This window comes from Ailuropoda melanoleuca, chromosome X (assembly GCF_002007445.2).
Source record: "Ailuropoda melanoleuca isolate Jingjing chromosome X, ASM200744v2, whole genome shotgun sequence".
NCBI lineage: Eukaryota > Metazoa > Chordata > Mammalia > Carnivora > Ursidae > Ailuropoda > Ailuropoda melanoleuca.
In genome coordinates this window covers 106,361,404-106,383,952 of record NC_048238.1, presented here as the reverse complement: position 1 = coordinate 106,383,952, position 22,549 = coordinate 106,361,404, and the positions used below count along the sequence as shown (strand labels likewise).

General features: G+C 34.4%; 1 long non-coding RNA gene across 1 annotated transcript in view; it reads left to right on the top strand.

The window, feature by feature from the left end:
• The first annotated feature begins 1,766 nt into the window (after positions 1 to 1,766).
• The window catches only part of LOC109489549, a 65,901-nt gene continuing 45,118 nt past the window's right edge, over positions 1,767 to 22,549 (top strand). The window contains exons 1-2 of the long non-coding RNA XR_002142570.1: positions 1,767 to 1,872; positions 3,243 to 3,378. This is a non-coding gene — a long non-coding RNA (uncharacterized LOC109489549). The remainder of the gene's footprint in view (positions 1,873 to 3,242; positions 3,379 to 22,549) is intronic.

Sequence of the window (22,549 nt, the reverse complement as noted above, 5' to 3'; positions counted from 1 at the left end):
CTATGGGTTATTCCACGCCTACTATAATAACCTACCCTCTATGGGTTATTCTATGCCTACTTCTAAAACATGATCCTTCTGGGATCTCTACTTAACTCTCTGGGCATTCAACATAGTCTCTCCATCTTGGCTGGTTAGAACTCAAAAATCTCCATTATCCTATGTAAACTCTAGGAATTGCTAAACTTATCAATCTCCAGGATATGTTATTTGTCCTTTTGGAGTTTTATACTATACATGCATAGCTTAATATTCAGCCTAAATCTCAAGGGATCTCTATGCAGAAATTTGCAGTTCTTGTTCTGCATATCTCCTACTTCTCTAGTTATCTACTCTATTATTTTTAGATGCTTCACCTTCTCCAAACTCACATCTTTGCCTCCTTAAATTAGCAAGACCACTATTCTAGCTAGTTCTGTGGTCCAGAAAGGCATACAATTGTGGTGGTCTTGGGGCTCTGTTCATTTACTTTTTTTGAAACTGAATTCTCACGGTCCTAAGCTGATTGTTATCCACCATCTGGAAACAATTGTGTCATATATTCTGTCCAGTTTTCTAGTTTCACAGCAGGAGAGGATGTTTAGTATCGGTTAATCTGTCATAGCAAGTAGAAAATAGAATCCTCTTTGTAATTGACTTGTTACTTCTTCCTGATGTATCTTTCTTTCTTATCTTCCTACATGTATCTTTCTTTATCCTTGAAATTCAGTAATTTCCAGATAGGTTCTCATTGCTGAATGTTCTGTACATTTTTTTCCCCCGAGATACAGTATATCCTTTTTATCTGCATATTCAGTCCTTTCTTAGCCTTCATGTGTCTTGCTTCATTCTTCAGGAACACCAGTTCTGTGTGAGTTGGAAATCTTTTCTCCGATTTTCAGGTATTGTTTTCAGTACTTAAAAATCTCACTTGTCTTTTGCTTTTATTTAGGGTAATTTATTCATACTTTTCCATTAAGCCCCACTATATTTTCAATAATGTTTATGTATAATTATGTTATTTTAATTGATCTCATATCTATACCGTTTAGATCTTTCTTTTCCACTTATTTTCTGGGTTCGACTAGCTTTTCATTTCCATCATCATGTAAGTTTTGAGCCTCTGTATTCTTATTGGAGTTGTTTTCTTTGTTATCCAATTCATGCTATTTGTAATTTTTTTTAGACTATGAAGACATAATTTCTGAACCTACCTATCTTCTGATTCTTTGGATAGTTTTCTCTTTTTTGGAAAATTTTCTTTATGATGTGTGTTATTCTCTCCCCTTTTGCTTGTGTTTAATACCTTCTTTTAATTAAAAAATAACTTTTTTCAGTGTCTTTTGGATAATTTAATGCTTATTGCTTTGAGATTATTATCATCTTTTAATGGGGTCAGCCATATTTTAGGGCTGGGGGCAGAGATAATGATGTGAAGATGCCAATATCTTTGACATGGGTTTATTTCCTTGGCCAACTTCTCAACAAAGATGTTTATCTTTTTTCACTACTAGTATGTCTTCTCTCAATTTCTAGCATACAAACAATTGGTCATTCGCAGTAAATCCCTTAAGCTATGGGTTCTCCATTGTGTGCTATAGTGATTATTGTTTCTCTTCTGAGAAACAGTGTTTATTCCATTTTACCTCTGGCAATCCCAGTGGGATATAAGGTTAGATCATGATAAACATGTTATGTTAGTATGATTTCTTCTTCAAATCCACATCCCATGCCATTTTGCAGTGCCAATCTGAGTTTCTGCAGAGATAATCCCAGATTCTCTTGTTGTCTCCCCATCCTTCTCAATCTAATTACCCAACAGGACTGTGGAATATAACACTAGAGATACTGCTAATTTGGAGGAATGCTGAATCCTTCTCAAAGTATAAAGAGGTATGTACTTTATGTCTGAATCTTGTCCCTTGCTTTTATTCGTATTTCATAGTGTTTTGTAGACATGCTTCAAAATTTGTGGATTGAGGTTGTGGTTATTTCTTCATGACTTTGAAGACAAACCCACCCCCCCATACATATTAGCATGCATGCACACACACACGCACACGCACACACACATGCTCTACCCTATTCTTTCTATGCTATTAAGGGATTTTGAGAGAAGGGAGTAGAATAGTAAAATAACATTGCTCTTCAATTTTTAACTGGAGATTATGTATTAGTTTTAATAGAATTTCAAGTAGAATAAATGGCATATTATTTAAGGAGCATAAATTGTTCCCTGTTTTGTAGAAGAAATAGGATATACTTTTGTGCTATTCTATCACTGAAGCAATAACCAAAAGTCATTTGTGTAGATGATCTTTAAGAGCTTGGTTTCCACCCAATAACTAAAGAATTTTTATGGCAAAAGTCCAACCCCCACCTCCCCAGGACTTGTTTGTCTAAAGGAAATTAATTAGATGTGCCATAACCCCTTGCTACTTATGTGATCCTTGGACCAGCAGCATAGATTTCACTAAGGAGAGTGTAAAAAAAAAAATATATATATATATATATACATATATATATATATACATATACACACATATATATACATATATATGTATATATATGTATATATATAATTAGGAATTACGATTTGCATTTTAACAAGATCCTTAGGTGATTTCTATTCACATTAAAGTGTGAGAAGCACTGATATTACTAAAAGTGTTCCCAGACTTTAGGAAAAGTTTTACACACAATCTCAGGCCTAAAAAGGATTTGTGCCTCCACCTTTCTTCCTTCAATAGCCATAAAGTAACTGTGGCCAAGAACCAGTTATATGTTGGTGAATTTCTGGAAGAAAAAAAAAAACCCCTGATTCTTATGGATTATAGTTTCCTTGTCATGAATACACCCACCATAGCTGATTTCAAACTAACAATATGATGTCACTGAATGTGGAATTGGGAAGAGACATGAACAGTATGTTCCTGCTTGCCTATGCAAACTGGTTCAAGCACAACACTGCTAAGAATCTATTTATTGCTGTTGCTATTATATAAACACAAGCTCTCTTCCATGATATATGAGGCTTTTTGGATGTGTTTTTGCTGATGAATACCTTAATAAAATGAAATATTAAGATAAAATTTAAACTAACAACTCTTCTTTCTCCTTATCCTTTTAATATGTACTAGTTACAATATCTTAAAATTTTCTTTTATAAACCAAAGTTTTCATATGTCTTGATTTTTGTATTAAGTATGTAATATATAATGTTTTGGTCTTCAAAATAAACAATGATTTTCTTTTTCTTCCAGTATATTTTAACATTTTATTACTTTGTGTAATCATTTGAATGCTCTGTGGAAAGAACAGTGTGGACATTTTACAAGGAAAATGGTTGACTTGGACAAGGTCACAAGACAAATACAGAGACAAAAGAAATGAGAAACTGTAAGTCCAGTTTTTCTGTATCCCAGTGATGGTAGTTATTTGTGTCAAAGAAATTTTATGTAGTGAATGATAGAAGGGATTTCTCAGAAGCTGTAGTTGACCCTATTATGGGTCTAAAATTCTTGGGCATCGTGAAAGAGATTAAGTGGCAAGTAACATTATGCATTATTGGACCTGACTGAGATCATTTTGGTATCTTTCCCTTTTATACTCATAAGCAACTTTATACATATGCATACGATGAAAGAAAGAAGTTAAATAGATTGCTCAAATATATACAGATATTTTGTGAATTGCACAGCCAAGTTAAAGTCTAGTTCCATCTGAATCCCAAACTCTTGTTTTCCTTTATTATATTACACTATATATGTTTATTGTCCCTTATTTCTTATATTGAGTATGAATTTTTTACTCTAAGAATTTTATAGTATAAATATTCATACTCAGTCTTGAGAAAGTTGGTCAAGTAGCAACTGTGTGCAGTTAGTGTTCAGAGATGAATCAATAAGACTGTTCCAATCTTTTTATACATAAAAAGTTTTCAACCACCTACAATTACAAAAATATTTTACATCAAAAATAGAAATATTAATAGAAACAGAGAGTAGATTAGAGGTTCCCAGGGGCTTGGTGGAGGGGGAAATTTGGAGTTATTGCTTAATAATTACAGAGTTGGGGTACTGAAAAAGTTTTGGACATAAATAGTAGTGATGGTTGCATAACATTGTGAGTGTAATTAATGCTATTGAATTGTTAAATGTTTAAAATGGAAATGTTAATATTATGCATATTTTACATCAATTTAAAAAAACTATTAAAAACAGACAAGTCCTCAGAAAAACAAAAATTCACATGGCCATCATGGTACATACATTTGTAGAAAATAATCTTCTTTGGAAATGCTCCAAATTACTTTTTTATAGCCTAGAGATTCTAAGCAAAAGTTTTTGGGGTTTTTTTTGCCAACATAGCTAATCCTGATAAGAACTTCTATATTTGAATGAAATTTTTTATAATTAAAGGGAAATTATATTAAGTTACAATGAGAATATTAACCATATAGGGGCCTTTTGACTAATGTCGATCAATGTGTTCATTTTCCACCAAAGCCAAATTATAACCAGAATTTTGCGGTTGGTAAGATTATCATAATGAGAAGAATACCAATGATTAGGCATAGCCTTTAACTTGGAGTTACTTTCTAGTCCTTCCCTGAGACCTTATACTATATTTACACAGACATTTTTATGGTCCTTCTTTTCTGTTATATGTGGAATGTATTAGTGTGACCCCTAATTCTCAGATTTAAACATTTTTATCTCAAAGAAGACTTTCATGATTTCTACAATCCAGGTTTGGTGCTTTTATTATTTTATGCCCCCGAAGTGCCCTGTAACTCTCCATTATAGTACCTGGCTGACTTATTTATCTTAACTGGTAATTATCTGCTTAATATTTGTACTCCCTGCAGGACTGTGTGTTCCGTAAGGATAAGGATGGAACTCTATTCACTATTATATTCCTTTAGTTTTCATTTTTACTGGTCATTATTCTCTTCATCGAGAAAGACATCTTGTTTTTTTTCTCTCAGGGCTGCTCCATACTGTTTTTACCTTGTCTTTCATATTTTACCTCAACAATATCAATAGAGAGTTCTTTCCTGACCATTCTAATTAGATCCCAATTCAATTCACTACTGCTATACCCTTTATTTCCTTCACTTAACTTATTGTGACTTTATTTCTACATTAATCTATTTGTGTATTTTTAAATTTTCTCTCTCTCTCTGATTGTAAGCTTAGTGACAGGAAAGACCATATATGTTTTATTAACCATTACATTTGTAACACCTAGTCTAGTACTAAGCACACAGTTAACACTCAATAAACATGTATTGTCTATCAAACTTACTATCTTCTTAGGATTCTTTTTAGAAGAAGATATGGGCATAAATAATAAATAAAATTTATATTATCATGTAGAAAATCTACATGGATAATGCTTACATATATTTTTTCTTTTTGTGACATGGCTGAATGGTGTTCTGTAGACATATGCTAATGATAGTTTATATTTCAGTTTAAAGTGAACTACAGTACATGGTCAAAAAAATGGTTCTCTAATGAGAAAATTTACCATGTACAGCTTCTTAAAATGGTACTTTAAAAGGGTTGAAATATAGATCTCAACATCCCTCTGCATTTTCTAAGGGCTGAGAACTCCCTGAAGTTATTGGAGCAATAACTGGATACTCCTTTACTAGTCAATGAATATTCTGGAGACATGCCTATGCACTAATTAATACATTTGAATTTTTATTCCTTTGCATGTTCAAAGTCTATATGTTTTGCTTGAAATATTGATTTTTAATTATATATCTCTTGAAAAAGTTTTACCTCTGACCTTGAAATTTTCCTGCTTAAAGCAGTCATCTAGAGTATGTTTTCCTTAGGGTTTTTATTGTAAGTGACAAAACAACACACCTACAGAATGCAAACTTCTGTTTCCATAGAGTAGACATTAGGTTTCAGGAAGCAGTGACACAGTTGTGGTGGACTGAGCTGAGACCTCATTTTTCTAAGTCTTTGTGTTTTGAATTTGGTCAGATAAAATATTTAGTCTGCATACATTGAAAAATTTTAAAAGTAGGTAAATGTTTTTAGAGACTCATTTCTCTTTAATAATTTCCTGGACTCTTAAGAAAGATGTACCATTTTGGAATCCTCAAAAGTCTAAAATAAGTTGAATGGGATCAGAGTAATTCTCACTAAGCTGCTGGTTGGCAATAGAAGAGAGTGGGATGTAAAAAATAAATAATCCAGTTAAGAAATGGGCAGAAGACATGAACAGACATTTCTCCCACGAAGACATACAGATGGCCAACAGACACATGAAAAATGCTCCACATCATTCATCATCAGGGAAATACAGATTAAAACCACAATGAGATACCACTTCATACCTGTCAGAATGGCTAAAATTTACAACTCAGAAAACAACAGATGTTGGCAAGGATGCAGAGAAAGGGGAGCACTTTTGCAATGTGGGTGGGAATGCAAACTGGTGTAGCCACTCTGGAAAATAGTGTGGAGGTTCCTCAAAATTTAAAAATAACAACCCTACGACCCAGCAATTGCATTACTAGGTATTTAGTCAAAGGATAGAAAAGTGCTGTTTTGAAGGGGCACATGCACCCCAGTGTTTATAGCAGCTTTATCAACAATAGCCAAATTATGGAAAGAGCCCAAATGTTCATCAACTGATGAATGGATAAAGAAGATGTGGTGTATATATGTATATGAAATCTTGCCATTTGCAACAATGTGGATGGAACCAGAATGTATTATGCTAAGTGAAATAAGTCAGTCAGAGAAAGACATATATATGACATCACTCATATATGGAATTTAAGAAGCAAAACAAATGAACATAGGGAAAAGGAAGGAAAAATAACATAAGATAGAAACAGAGAGGGAGGCAAACCATAAGAAACTCTATAGTGAAGAGAACAAACTGGGGCTGCTGGAGGTGGGTGGAGGGATGGGCTAAACGGGTGATGGGTATTAAAGAAGGCACTTGTTGGGATGAGCAGTAGGTGTTATATGTAAGTGATGAATAACTAAAGTCTTCTGAGACCAATACTACACTATATGTTAACTAATTTAAATTAATAAAATAAAATAAGACAGTGGGATGCATTAAGATGTTGAAATATACCCGCATAGCATTTAGAGCTTAAAGAGCTCACCGAGCTCATCTTGTCAAACCGATCAGTATGTGTAGGGGAGCAGGCACTTGCCTAAATCACTTGTTTAAAATCACACAGTGAGTGAACAGCAAAGCCAGTCCTTGAGGCCAATAAACCTAGTTCCCACTATAGGTTCTCCCCTATGTGTCCACATATATGGAAAATCATCACTAGACTTGTTCCATTTATAAATGATAATAAGGGATATAGGTCTGGGTAAAGCATTTAATGTTAAATAGGATGCTTTTAGCAGACAGAATCAATAACGTAAGTTCCAAGATCATTTTAATCTTGAATTTTTTTCCTTATTATATCTGTTATTTGGTGGTCAAAATGACCAATGGTAAGAAGAGCAAACATGCATGCTTTATCATATATTGAACAAATATCATTATGAGTTTCAAAAGCTTTGTTTTTTTTTAAATTTCCACATGATAAAGAATCGATTACTCATGTTTCTACGGTCTTTTACTTTTTAATTTTTAATTTTTTTTTATTATGTTCAGCTAGTCAACGTATAGTACATCATCAGTTTCTGATGTAGTGTTCAACGATTCCACCCAAGTTGTGAATAGCACTGGGTGTTCTACAGTCTTTTAGATTTACAAAGTGTTTTCATGTTTGTTACTTCTATGAATTCTCATGACAAGACTGCCTTCAGTGTAGATATTTATTTTCTTTTAAAGATGATGGACTTGAAATTCCATATATATTTGGGATTTGTATGTTACTCAGCTTGGTGATGACAGGCAGGATTCAAACCTTTGTCTTCAAACTTTAGGATGCATTCGAAGCCCCCTGCAGGTCTTCTCAAAGCAGTCTTCTGGGTCACAGTTTCTGATTCAGTAGATTGAGGTGGAAGCCTAATTATTTGTATATCTAACAAATTCTCAAGTGAAATTCATATTGCTAGTCTGCAACCGCTGGTGTAGTCAATCCTAGACCCAGTCTATCTGTGTTCTCATGTGACCTCTCTTATAGAATATGTTTCAAAAGCAAGTGGTTTGCCTAATCCTTATTCTCAAATTTATTAGTAAGTCCTCTTTACGTTTAGCAAGTTGTTAAATTAGTATTTTGTATTTTTTATTTCCCCACATCAGAGATGTTTTTAAATAGAAAATAGATAATCGGGGCACCTGGGTGGCTCAATTGGTTAAACATCCCACTTGTGATTTCGATTCAGGTCATGGGCTGTGGGATCCAGCCCTGTCTCAGGCTCTGCAACTGCAGGGAGTCTGCTTGAGATTCTCTCCCTCTGCCTCTTCTCTCTCTCTCAAATAAATAAATAAATAAATAAATAAATAAATAAATAAATCTTTTTTAAAAAAGAAAATAGATATCAACATAAACGTATTACCCATTTAAAGACTCATATATCATTTTGTTACACTAAAGTAAGTTTCATCAATGGTTTTTAAATACATTTTATTTTATGGTTAGCTCTATCTTGTCTGCTGATATTCCATTTATAATTTTGTTGATGATTTAGTAAGGCTGATACTTATTTCCTGAATCTGCTCCCAAATATACTGAACACTAAATGGGATGAAAACCTAAAACAAATTGCTTCTGAAAACTATATTGCTTCAGTGGGTGATTAATTACCACCTGGAAACTTTAACTATGTCCTAAATTAGAGGCCTTGTGTTTGATATGTTTATAAAATCATTAGACATTGAATTTAAAATAGAAGTTTATAACTAAAATCTTATTTTTATTAGGTGACTGTAAGGTTAATTTTAAAAGATAACATCTAAGCAGTTTTGTAAACATCAGTTATGTTTTTATTAGTATTTTTCCTTTTTTTGCCTTTTATTTTAAAGATATTTGTATGCTTGATACTCTGGACTGGTCTCAGGTTCCCAGATAAAATACAGGATACCCAGTTAAATATGAATTTCATAGAAACAAACGGTAGGCTTTTTTTTTTAGTATGTCCCAAATATTGCATACTTACACTAAAAATAATTAATTGTTGTTTTTTTGACATTCAAATTTAATTTGGATTCCTTTTCTCTTCTTTTTCTTGCTAAATATGACAACCCTAGATTGGTCACAAAGATAGGGCATCACCTACATGTAGCTTTATTTTGACTACTGGGTAAAACTATAGGGAGCATGTACAAGCAGTTCCATTTAATCTTAGCAGTTATATTAGAAGTAAAATTCAGAGATTCGGAATGTGTGCATTGTGTTAACATCATATACTCGTATCTAATTTCATTGGTATCCACCATATCTATGATAAGATAGGTAGATAGATAGATGATAGAATGAGATATGATATTTTATTAGCCATGGTGTCAGGACAGTATATTTAACTATGTATTAGAATCACTGTCTTCAATGTGTAAAAATCTTCAAATATCAGCACGCATTAACAAAATACCTTCCAAGCACTCAGGATGAGTCAGAATTCACTGTGTTCAAATGTAATCTTAAATAGATGAACAAATCATTGTCCTCTGTCCTCTTCCAATGACTTAAATGCCAAGAAAAGGGCATGAAAAACCACTATAGCTAAAACAGTGGTTCTCAACCTTGGCTTCACATTGGAGTCATCCTGACAGCTTTAAATTGTAGGTTGGGTCCCAGTCTCAGATGTTATTCAATTGGTCTGAGGTCTATCCTGAGAATTGGGGATTTTTAAAAATTCCCTCAAGTGGTTCTAATTTATATCCAAGCTTTCCTAAATTAGTGGTTCTCAAACTTGTTTGCACATTTAAAGACCTAGGGAAGCATTAAGTAAATGGATGACCTGGATCCTGGATGACCAGACCACACACCACACCAATTAAATTTTGAAAGGAAAATAGGTTGAGGCTCAGGCTTTAGTGTTTTAAAATCTCTGCAAATTTATTCTAATATGCAGCAAATTTAGAGAACCACTATTGTATAGGATTTGTATGTTCTTTACACATCTTTCTACTCAGGTATGAGCTAGACTTTGAGTATTTGCCTTATCCGAAATTTAGAGAAATCAGAGAAAAGACAGAGCTATAGGAGGTAATGGCAATATTGGTTTTTCCAGGGAGTGAGGAGTCCTCTGCTATGTGATCCTCATGAAAAAGAAAAGATAATAGGAAAGGCAATGACAAAATATCAAGCATGTATTTGAGACTTCCTTATGAAGTGCTCTGCCAAAGCTTGAAATCCATATGGCTTTTAGGTTCCATTTTGGCATATACTTTTTTTCTGTACCAGGATAACTAAAAATTCCAAACTGAACAAACAAAAAGTTTTGGAAGCACAAATGTAAAAACCTGCTGCTATGCTGAGTACTGAAACCCCTGCTGTTTTCTCTTCTGTATACACGGCTGAACTGGCCATATGAGCAAGTCAGGTGTGCTTAATAAGCCATGGGAAATTGTGGAAGCCCTCAAGGGGGTCTTTTGAATCTTTAAGATGATGTTAGTTGAAATGGATGGATTTGTTTTACCTTAAGCTGTATGTCGGGTACCATCAATTCCTTGATTTAATTAGTTCTCATTTATACATATTAATGCCTATTGATTTCTTAATTCACTTCTACCTATATGACCAGATAATACCTTCCTTTTTTTTTTTCTCTTCTTTCCGGTGGTAACAGTGGGTAGGGTGTCAGGGATTAGGGTGGGAATGTGAGTAGAGTGGAAAGAACCCTAGATAAACATTCAAGAAAAGGCATTTAGTTGCTCTCCCCAATATTGTATATTTCATTTAATTTTCAGAGCCTTAGCTTCTTTATTGTTCCAATGAATATAGTGTAACACTTGGCTCAAGGCCTCACGGAGTTGCTGAGAGAATCAGATTAGTTTAGTATGTCACCTTCTGTGAGGCAGCTGAAAATGAAGGACTAATGGCAGCAGTAGGAGCAAATGGAGAATTCCTGGAATTAGACATGCCTATTGAAGTGGTGTAAGTGCTGTGGGAATAACCCTTACCCTAAAAGAATCATTCACTTCCAGGAGTTGGGGGCTGGGGTTGCAGAAGGGCCTGGAGATTTAAAGAGAATGGAAACATTGGATCATTATTCCCTGATCTCTAGGAATGAAATACTTTTGTGTAGAGTTACTAGATAAAATAGAAGATACTATTGGTTCACCAGCTTGGAAGTTCCCCAGGTGAAATTCAAAACTGGACCCTTTACATGGAGGACAAGGGCAGACCAAGAAAGAGTCAGGCCATTCCAAATTGGTGGGTGGCAGTTTTAATAAGGGAACTTATATACGAGGCTTATCTTGGGTGGTTGCAAGATGAGTAGAACTCTGTATCTGATTGCCAGAATCCTAAGAGTTTAAATAGAGGCCTTAATAGGGTTCAGTCATGTATGTTGTCCAGATGGTTCCAATACCACATTACTAACTCAAGGCTATGTCCATATCCTTGGGGCAGCTTCTGGGCAGGGAAGGCAAAAAGGATACATGTTCCAAGGACAAGGAAGGGGGTAATGAACCTCAGATTGCCTGGGTCTAGTTTGTGGGTCCACCAGCAGTCTCATTTTCTCAATGACCTCCTACAATAGACTCACAGTTAATTTGAATTTGATACAAATAAAATAAAAGTTTTAGTATATGTAAATCCCAAATATTGCATGGGAAATACTTGTATTAAAAATCACTTGTTTAACCAAAATTCAAATTTGACTCTGTATCTCGTATTTTTATTTGCTAAATCTAGCAGCTCTAATCTTGGGGGTCTTAGTGTTGTCAGCTTTGCTTGCTCCTTCTCTCACTTATTATTGTGGAGGACAATGTTTTGAGTATCAGTTCCTTGCTACCTGCCTCAGATATCATCGAATGATAGATGATACTTTAATATTGATAGCACTTTAGAGTTTAGAAAGTAGATTTCTATATCTTGCATGATCTTTATAAGGATCTTCTAAACTGGGAATTTTCATCCCCACTTTACAAGATTAAAAAACCAAAAACAGAGTGATTAGTATGCTTTTCCAAGTTTATATGGCTAGTTCCTAGAATATTATGTAACTAGACACAGTCTTTGAGTCCATGTGCAATACTATTTCCACTATGCCCAAGCTGTGTCTTGGACTGATTAGATCTCAGTGTTTTATGTTTTACCAGAAACAGATTTTCTTTTGTTTTCTATTATCTAAAACTAGTCCCAGCAGGCATTCCTCCTAATCCAGTTGTTTTGCTTGTATGGTTCCATTGGAAATTTAATATTAATAAGTCTGCTATGATAAAAATATATAGCACATTGAATGTGTCATTGTGGTTTCTTTGACCACATGAGTTGGACAAATGTAGTGTTAAAAGAATTTACATTTTCTACCCAGTTGGAAACTCAACAATTTATTTGTGTCTCAGTTTTAAATAGTTATTTTCTACAAACAGTGTCACAAATTGACTTGAAATAATGTAATTATCATACAATATGTTCTTCTAAAATCTTCTCTTGATTGATACAGCTATTGCATAGCAAATTGTAACTCAGTTTCTCCAGTGCAACATATTTCAAGGAAAACAATATCAGGAAGTGTTTAATGGCAAAAGCACATATGTAGTGACACAATAGAGTAGTGGTTCTCAGAGTGTGGGCCCCTGGACTAGCAACTCCAGCCTTCCCTGGACTGTGCTATTGAAATGCAAATTCCTAGATCTCCACCTAGATCTATAGAACCAGAACTCTGGGGTCTTGGCCCAGGGTGTTTAAGTCCTTCAGGGGACACTGATGCATGATAAAGTTTGAGAACCACTGCTAATTAGCATTCTGCTCTGTACCTTCTCAGGGTGAAGAGTGGATGCTGACTTTCAAAAGTTGTGTTTACATACATTTCTCTTCCAACAGTGCAGCTGTAGACAGCGTTCCATGATAAGTCTACTCCTTTGTCACAATTTCTATAATTCTCACATTTTAGAAATTGCTTGGCAACTAGGGGGAGGACACTGCCAAAATAATGGAAAGAAAGTTATGAAACTGAGTGAACAGAATTGTAAGGTGCAATTGTAAGCATTCATCCTTTTTAAGTGGGGAAACTCACATTTACTAACATCTTGTCATATACCAGGCACCACGCTCACCATTTTGCATATATGTCTTGTTTATTTCTCGTAGCTGGTCTACCTTGGAAGTATTGTTATGACCATTTAATAGATTAAAAAATTGCTCTGAAATATTAGATACCTTGCTCAAAGTTACACTGCTGGTCAGTGACCAATGTGTGGTTTATAATCTAGGTATTGCTTACATCCTTTATAAGTGGCCCTGGCCTGCCAACAGTATAATGCGCATTTCCTATTGCTTCCTACCCTGAATTAGTTCTCATAATTCTATGATTTAATTTTCTGTTAACTTTATGGATGTCTTGAAACCAGAGGGTGAATATAGAAAAAAAATCCAAAGGATTACTGAAGCATTACAGTTTCTCCTTCCTGGCCCATAGAGACAGGCTTTCTAGGAATTCCCTGTAATAAAGCAGAAAAATATATTAGTATTGCAATTTTACAGTTTACAACAGTGAATGTACCAATAACTCATATAAGTAAACTTGTTATATATCAGAGGTAGTATTAGATTATGAGGGAAATGATGGACTGTTACACATGTGGTGCTTAGACAGTTCAGTTCCAGATAAGTGAAAAACACAAACCCTAAAATTAGATCCTTACTCTGCACCGTACATGAAAATAAATTCCAACTGAGTAAGACCTAAATGTGAACCAAAATACTTTAAACATGTTTAAATATATATGAGAACATATTTTCATGATTTTGTGGATAAAGAGGATTTCTTTTAAAAGATTTATTTAAAATTAAAATTATGACATCAAAATTTAAAACATTCATGTGACCAAAAAAATAAAGATACGATGAAAAAGTTAAAAGACAATACATTAGAAGATATTTCCAACATACCCAATGGAGAAAGGATTACAATCTAAAATATATGAAAACATTCTACAAGTGAATAAAGAGAGTATGAACAATCCAGGAGAAAAATAGGCAATTAGTACAAATAGGTAATTCACAATAGAGAAAATTGAATGACAAATAAATTTGTGAAAAACTGCTATACCTTCATAGTAATCAGGGGAATATAAATAAAAAATCAGTGAAATACCATTTCATATTCTTCAGACTGGCAAAAACTATGAAATCTGGCAGTAACAAGTAAATACTCCTGGTGAGTATATATATTAAGCTGGCCATTTTGTGGAAGGCAATTAAGAAATAGCTAGAAAATCTGAATTTGTGCTTATACTAATTCCACATCTAGATATAATTACTAGGGAAACTCTCCTATTTGAGTGCAAAGAGGCGTGTATCATTGCATCAGTGCAGCACAGTTTATGATAAAGATTGGGAATAAATGTACATCAATAGAAAAAGGGACAAAGTTTGGTATATTCATGAAGTATGATATTATGTACCAGTTAAAAGTAATGAACTAGATTTCTACACATCAACATGATAGATTTCCAAAATCTAATGTGTTGGGAAACAAATAATTTGCAGGAAGATACACATAGTATGGATACCATTTATGTAATTTAAAAATAAATAATAATAATATATATTATTTATGGAGATAAATATGTGTTTATAAAATATGGATTGGTAGAATAAATACAAAATACATGATTTCTTTTGTGGAGGGGCTAAGGTAGGAGAATAAGATTGAGGAGGAAATTCTAGGTGCAAAAGTTATCAGAAAAGTTGCTTATATTTTAAAAACATAACATGAGTATAGCAAAATCATATTTGTCACATTCTAGGCACTGGGTAAATAGATGTTTGCTATAACAGTCTCTGTATTTTTACATTGTTAACCTTTTTTTTTCCAAATTGAAAAAAATATCCTGAAGCTCAAAGTGGTAGGTAAATTGCATAAGACAGCAAAACTAATGAAATATATGACTGTGTAAAGTTAAATTCACATGTAATTGAAAAGCTAACTATATTGACAGAAGAGTGAAGTATTTCAAGTGGGCCCAAAGAGATTTTCAAATCTTTCTCTTCATGAAACATTATTGATTAATTCTTGCAGTGTCAGTTAGGATTTTATTAGAGGCAGTTGTTTTCACTATTTTTTTCCATCTCTGAATTCCAAAATCCATGTTGGGTACCATCCCCTTTGTATCTGTGGGTTGATAACTATCTTATAGCTGACGCTAAGACATGCTTTTACCATCTTCACAATATGCCAGATAATGACTTGTGCTCAAAAAAGATGTGACTGGCTAATTAGTACTTTTCCTTCATATTTTTAGAATTGATTATTGTAATTCACTGCACCCTGGTCTTCTGGGTATCTGGTGGTATGAAATTCCAGATGATCTAGGATCCTTCTTTGAGTTCTTAAGGAGGACTTTTCATGACAGCCCCTCTCCACCTGCCCTAGATTTAAATGAACTGTGTTAAACATAATGCTTACTATTCACTAAAGATTTTACAGTTTTGAAAATATCAATTCATTAATATAATTCAAGACTTCTCAGGAAGGAAACCTGTACGATTTAATGCTGAGTGTTGGCGAAAAGCAACACTAGGTTGGGTGTAAGGTGACTCGAGTGTTAACACTAGGCCTGCGTCTAAATAGCTCTAAGATTTTGAAACAGCTACTTCCCCAGTCAGGACTTCAGTTTTTCTATCTGTGTATTGACAGGGATGAACTAATGAGAGATCACAAGGTGAGATAAAGTGAGCGTAATTGAGCTTGTAGGTACATTTTATTTGATGTAGGTATCAGTAGCATTTGTTACAGGTGATCACTTCTCCCAGAGATACCTTTTTTACCTTTACCTTCTAAGGTACCACATTCTTAGTTTTCCCTTATTTCACTGGCCTTTCTTCTTAATCTTCTTTGGAGTGACCCAAGCTTGTCCTTGGATCTCTTATCTAATTACATAGTATAAATTCCATTCACACCCCTTGGGTCATCCAGTCTCATGGTTTTAAAACTGTATATTTATTAACAGTGCCAAAATATATATCTTCAGCCTTGACAGCTTCCCTAAATTCCAGACCCAACTGCCTAGTTGATATTTCCACTTTTATGTGTAATGTTTTGCTTAAAATTAACATGCCTAAACCTGAACTCTCAATCCCCACCCCTCCTGCACTTCAATCTGCTCTTCAATCTATCTCCTCCAAACCCATTAAAGGAAACTCCATCCTTCCTCTTCTCAGGCCAAATAAATACTTTGGAGTCATCATTGATCTGCTTTCTCTCACATTCCACTTAATGATCAGCAAATCTTGTTGGCTCTAACTTAAAAATACATTCATAATGTATCAATCAGTACAAAGCTCTACACTGAAGTGCAATCCCTGGGAATAGAATGCCAATTCAGGAAAATAGGGATAGGAGTACCTGAGTGGTGCAATTGGTTAAGCATCTGACTCTTGGTTTTGGTTCAGGTCATGATCTCAGGGTCATGGGATTGAGCCCTACATCAGGCTCTGCACTCAGTGTGGAGTCTGCTTAAGATTCTCTCTCCCTCTTCCTCTTCCCCGCCCTCTGTGCTTGTTCTCTGTCCCTCTAAAATAAATAAATGTTAAAAAAAGGAAAACAGGGACATTAGGGGCAAAGGAAAGAGATAGTTTATCTAACAGTGGGGAAAGAGCCAGGAGATTACTGAAAATGCATACTCATTCAGTTTGAACACTGTAAAAATCAAAGAAAGGGAACTTCATAGCTATGAAGAAAATCTATTCTAACCCACCCCCGCCAAAAGGGTGTGACTCTTCCTCTTTAGGAAAATGAATTTCACATAAAAACAATTAGAACATTATCATGAAAGAATCCTATACCAATGTATAATTTTAAAAATAGAATAAGGAGCAGAATAATATCACTACAGGCAATAAAAGCATTTGTACAAAGACCTATCCACAGAACAAATATAATATGTTTTTAATATTTCAAAACAAGTTAAAAGGAATTAACAAAATAGTAGAAGATATGAAAGAACAATGCAAATTTGAATTAGATAAACTCAGGATGATGTGATTATACCCAGAAAGTAATTATAAATAAAAGGCATTTCAGAAATAAAGATTAGAAGGATTACAAGAGCAAATAAACATTACAGATGATACTTCTTAAGGGAAATAAAATATGAAAAGGATAAACTTACATAAATGAAGAAAAGATAAGAAGAATTTAAGAGAAAGTTCATCTGGTTTGTTTTGATAGTTCATAGGACCCAGACTATTCTTTTTAGACCTTACAACAGGCTTCTTGTATCCACCCACAAAATGAATTGTGCAAAAATCGTGTAGGGGAAAAATTATTTTTACCCTTCTAGATTCTTCTGGCTGGTTTAATAATTAAATTGACATACCTAAAACAGATGAACAGAATACCAAATTTAATTCTATAATACAGGGCCCCATAAAAAATGAGACCCACCCATAGGCAATTGAGGCTTATATGCCATCCTGAACCAAGGAGAAGGGGGTAGGGTGTGGGGCTTCAAAGGTGAGGAAGACAATTCACAGGGAGATAGGAAGAACAAATGTTTGGTAAGCAAATGTTTGCCATGCCATGAAGTCTTTCTTGCGTTTTTAAGAAAGTTAACTTTGGTAATAACTCTCTTCCTAGTGCAGGCTCCCTATCTATCTAAATTCTTTTAGGCAGTTACCAGGGGAGGTGAAAAGCTTTTCTTGAGTCTATGGGAACTTTATTGTCATCAGCACAAAATAATCCTCATGCCAAAGTAGCAAATTCTGGGTCAAACTGCCCTGGACCCCATCAATTCCTTCCTGTTTCAGCTGCCATTCTCAAATAGGCCCTGCATATTTTGCAAGAAATTTTAGATCTGCCTATTCCTACATATACTTAGCTATTCTTAGCAAGGGGATCCCTCAATTTCTTCAGTTTCCTCTAGGCTTGATGTAAAATTCTTTCCTCATATTTCTTTTCTTGAGCTTTTAAAATTAGTTTTGCCATTGTCTTGTGGCATAAAACACTGCTACTGACAATATTCATGAAGTAGGATTCCCAAAGAAAAAAATTAAAGCAATTAAAAAGAGTAAATTCTAAAAATATAATTCAATAAAACTTTTATGAAATAAAAAGACCTTAATTCTGTATTGGGAAGGGTACAATACAGACCTGGGAAAAGTAATCCATAACAATAAACACAATGGTATATCTACTAAAACTCTTGAATTTTAAAGAGAAAAATTAAAAATAATCTCTTAGATATCTAGGCAAAAATGTCAAGTTTCTTAAGAAAGAGGGAAAATAAGATTCTCATCAGCGTTTTCAAGCCAAACTAACCTTGAAAAATTTGAGAACCAAAGAAAACATTGTCAAAAGTCAAGAGAAAACAGAAGGCATTAGATCATCAGGACATTCAGAGAAAAATATAAAGCTGTTTCTCAGAATTATTTGCACCATGATTGACAGGGAGAAGCATCTAAACAGGTTCCTATCACTCGTTGTTTGAGGGCTGCCTTCAGGGAGTAATAATTATTCTGAATTTCTGGGGTACACATTCGCACATGATCAGTAGGCTCTGTCATTTCAGTTCATGACCTCAGAAAAGGCCTAGGGCAGAAGACAAAAGATTAATTGTGTGCTTGATGAATTGAGTAAAGGAACCCAGGACTGAATTTTCCACCTTAAAGATGTGTTGTCTCAAGGAGCTGTTGTCATCTGCAGTCTGGATAAAACACCCCAACACTACGAAGAATCTGGATGGCTTACTATTATAGCTTCCCCTTCTTCTCTCCACCCTTTCGTGCTCCTGTATCTTCTTTTTTCAGTCTCTGGTCCATTCCTCATTCAGCTCCTCTTCTGTTACTATTGCCCTCATTATGCGCTGTTTTCCTTTCGTGGCAAGAAGTATCACTTTTAAGTTTATCAATGCTGAATCAAGACAGATCTGCATCCCTCTCCCAACTTCACCATTTACTTAACAGCATGATTTTGGCAAATTACTTAACCTCTCTGTCCCGGTTTATTTTTCTGTAAAATGGGAATTATGATAGAGTTGTTGTGAGGGATAAATGAGATAAGATATGCAAAGTACTCAATATATGTTAGTTTTTCTTATAAGCAGAAGTGCTAGTAGTAGTGGTGGTGGTGGTGGTGGTAGTACAGATAGTAGTAGTACAGATATGTTGAAAAAAAAGATACTATATGTAAATTCAATTGACACTTTTCAGACCTCATCTTAATTGGCCTTTCATAACATGTGACCAAGCTTCACTATTCAAACTCTTGGCATCTATGACCAGCACATATTTTTTTATTTCCTTTTGCTTTTCTGGGTGTTTTTTTCCCTTTTTTTGCTATTCTCCTTTACAGGATTCCTGATACTTAAATGTTAGCATTCCTTTGAGCTGTGTTCTAGGCCCTCTATGTACTGCATTCTCTTCCTAGGTAATCTCACCTGGGAATTTCATTCTTGAAAAAATATTTTCAAATAAAGTTTTATAGGCCAGACTTCTCTGAGTTCAAGATCCATATTTAGAAGCTTATTACACATTTTCATATTGATATCTCAGACACTTCAACCTAAGCATATCTAAGATGGCACTAATCTGTCCATCAAATGTATCAATTTCTGCAAATGTGACCACCATCCATCTAACTACATAAGTAAGAAGCCTCAAGGTACTCTTGATCCATACCTCTCCCGTTATCCCCACATATTATCCATCACAATGTCCTGTCTGTACTACATCCAGAATAACTAGAATAGGCCCACCCTATAGAATCTGCTACTATCTTGATTCAAATTACTGTCATTTCTGATTTACATGTTTTAAGTAGCCTCCTACCTGGTCTTTGTTTAGCTATGCATACCCTTTTTTACAATCTAACCTCACATGCAATTTATTTCATTCCATTTTGTAAAAAATCCACAAGCTTTGCATTGACCTAAAATTCTCAGCATCAGTTGGACCCTTCTGGCATCTTCAGATTCCTTCCTCGCTACTCTTCCCCTTTGTCCCTAGCTTCCTTAACTTCATTAAATGTTCCATGCTTCTTTCTGATTTCTGCACCTTTACAGATTATTTTTACTCTGCCTGGAATGTTTTCTCCACACTTATTCCACCCATGTTTGCTTAACTGCTCATCCTTTAGTTCTCAGTTAAATGTTACTTTAAAAGGAAAGCCCTTGACCTCTCAGACTAGATTAGCTCTCTCTATTTTGTATGCACATCCATAAAACCTTAAATTTCATTTTCAATATTATCTTCACAATTGAAATAAAATTTAAATTTTTTATTTGGTATATAGTTGATACACAATGTTATATCAATTTCAGGTGTGCAACATAGTGATTTGACAACTCTATGCTATGCTCACCACAAATGTAGCTACCATCTGTCACCATACAATGCTATTACAGTACCATTGACTATGTTCCCTATGTTTGCCTTTTATTCCTGTAACTTATTCATTCCATAACTGGAAATAATTTGTAAAATTATTTGTTTAATGAATCTAGAGCTTGACAAGTAGTAGTTATGAAATTGCAGTTATCATCATTATTATATTCCGCTGTAAGTAGTTTAGGTTCAGAGTCATAGGAAGTGAAGACTTGTTCGTTATTAGTGGTTCTTGATTTTAGAGGAGAGGGGAAAATATCGTGGGTAAGAGGGCCTATAGGCATGTTGCAGCAAAGAAAAACTTATAACCAGGGCCTTGTTTAGAACATGGAGATCATCACTAGTTTAACTCTATGTCTATGGGTATATATTAGAGCATCTAATAGGTAAAATAGAAACCATCAGGTCCAACTTTCATTATCTTTGAAGAGAATATATTAGTTTTGTGCTCTGCAAAGCCTTACAGAGTGATGGTTAAAAAGAGCAGTGATCAAAACAATTACACCTGTCCTTTAAGTGACTATATGTGAATATGAGCTTTTATACACTCCAAGAATATTTTTCTTCAAACTTTGCTTTGACTTTGATTAAACATCCTTAAAGGCCAGTCATATGAAATGGATCTCCTGATTTCACTGTCATGTACTGTAAACCCAGAGTGTGTATTTCCTCTTTGTAGATTTGTTGCAAAGCCTACAAAATTGTCATGGACTGTAGAGCCAAACCTGATCAGACAAGTCTTGCTCATCTCCATGGTAGTGTAGAAAAACTCTCCAGCTGTGAACAAGGAATTTAAAACCAAAGGCTGAAAATCTAAACACTATAACATGAGGATCTTGACGAAACCAATGCACTTTTGTTTCTTTTTGCTGCTGTTCCTTAACAAGTCCTTTCTAGTTCGTGAAGAATTTCATTTTCATTTTTGAAAACATTTATATTAAAAGTGAATTTAATTTTAAGTAAATTTAATGCAAACCAAAATTACTTTCTACAAAACCAAATTAAAAAAACCAAAATGCCTATTGTAGATTATTAAAATCATTATGGTTAAGTACACTATATCTTTCCCTTTTCTATATGATCAGTCTGCTTCTGCAATGCTATAGCACTGGGTCTGTAATGCGATGAATCTTCAACACAATATATCTTGTGAAATTTTGTATCATGTGTCTATGTCTGGAGCCAGAATACTACTTTCACTATTCCTAGCCTGTATAAGCATGAAAGACCACTAACATACTTTTTTAAAAATGAAGTTTTGGGGCGCCTGGGTGGCTCAGCTGGTTAAGCGTCTGACTCTTGATTTCAGCTCAGGTCATGATCTCAGGGTCCTGGGATTGAGCCCCATATTGGCCTCTGCACTTAGCTGGGAGTCTGCTCTCCCTCTGTCCCTCCCTTTACACTCTCTCTTAAATAAATAAATAAAATTTAAAAAATAAAATGAAATTTTTATTGAGATAATTGTACATGCATGTGCAGTTGTGAGAAATAAGACAGAGAGATCCCTGTACATGTTGCTCAGTTTCTCCAAGTAGTAACATTTTGCAAAACTATAGTATAATAAAACAACCAGGAAATTAATATTGAAGTAATCCACAGATCTTATTCAAATTGACTGTTTTTCTTCTATGTGTGTGTGTGTGTGTGTGTGTGTGTGTGTGTGTGTGTGAAGTTCTCTACAATTCTGTTGACCGTTTGTATTTATGTGGTGTTGATTGTTATTTCTCTTCTCTCATTTGTGATTTTACTTATTTGAGTCCTTTCTCTTTTTTTCTTGATAAGTATGGCTAGGGGTTTATCAATTTTGTTGAGTTTTTTCAAGGAATAAGTTCCTGGATTCATTGATCTGTTCTATTATTTTTTTAGTTTCTATATCATTTATTTCTATTCCAATCTTTATTATTTCCATCCTTATTCTGGCTTTAGGCTTTATTTATTGTTCTTTTCTAGCTCCTTTAGGTGTAAGGTTAGGTTGAGATTTTTCTTGCTTCTTTTAAGATTTATTTATTTATTTTAGAGGGAAAGAGAGAGCACAGGGGGTGGGCAAAGGGAGAGGGAGAGAGAGTCTTAAGTAGACTCCATGCTGAGCACAGAGCCTGACTCCAGGCTCAATCTCACAACCCTGAG